The sequence below is a fragment of the Bison bison genome, unplaced genomic scaffold (assembly GCF_000754665.1).
Source record: "Bison bison bison isolate TAMUID 2011002044 unplaced genomic scaffold, Bison_UMD1.0 scf7180017864068, whole genome shotgun sequence".
NCBI classification, from domain to species: Eukaryota; Metazoa; Chordata; class Mammalia; order Artiodactyla; family Bovidae; genus Bison; species Bison bison.
Genome location: NW_011494640.1, coordinates 6,928,350 through 6,928,565, shown reverse-complemented (window position 1 = coordinate 6,928,565; position 216 = coordinate 6,928,350).

Sequence of the window (216 nt, the reverse complement as noted above, 5' to 3'; positions counted from 1 at the left end):
TGTTGATCATCTGGTGATGTCCATGTGTAGAGTCTTCTTTTGTGTTGTTGGAAGAGGGTGTTTGCTATGACCAGTACGTTCTCTTGGCAAACCTCTATTAGCCTTTGCCCTGCTTAATTATTAATAACTTCAGATATGCAGATGACACCACCCTTATGGCAGAAAGTGAAGAGGAACTAAAAAGCCTCTTGATGAAAGTGAAAGAGGAGAGTGAAA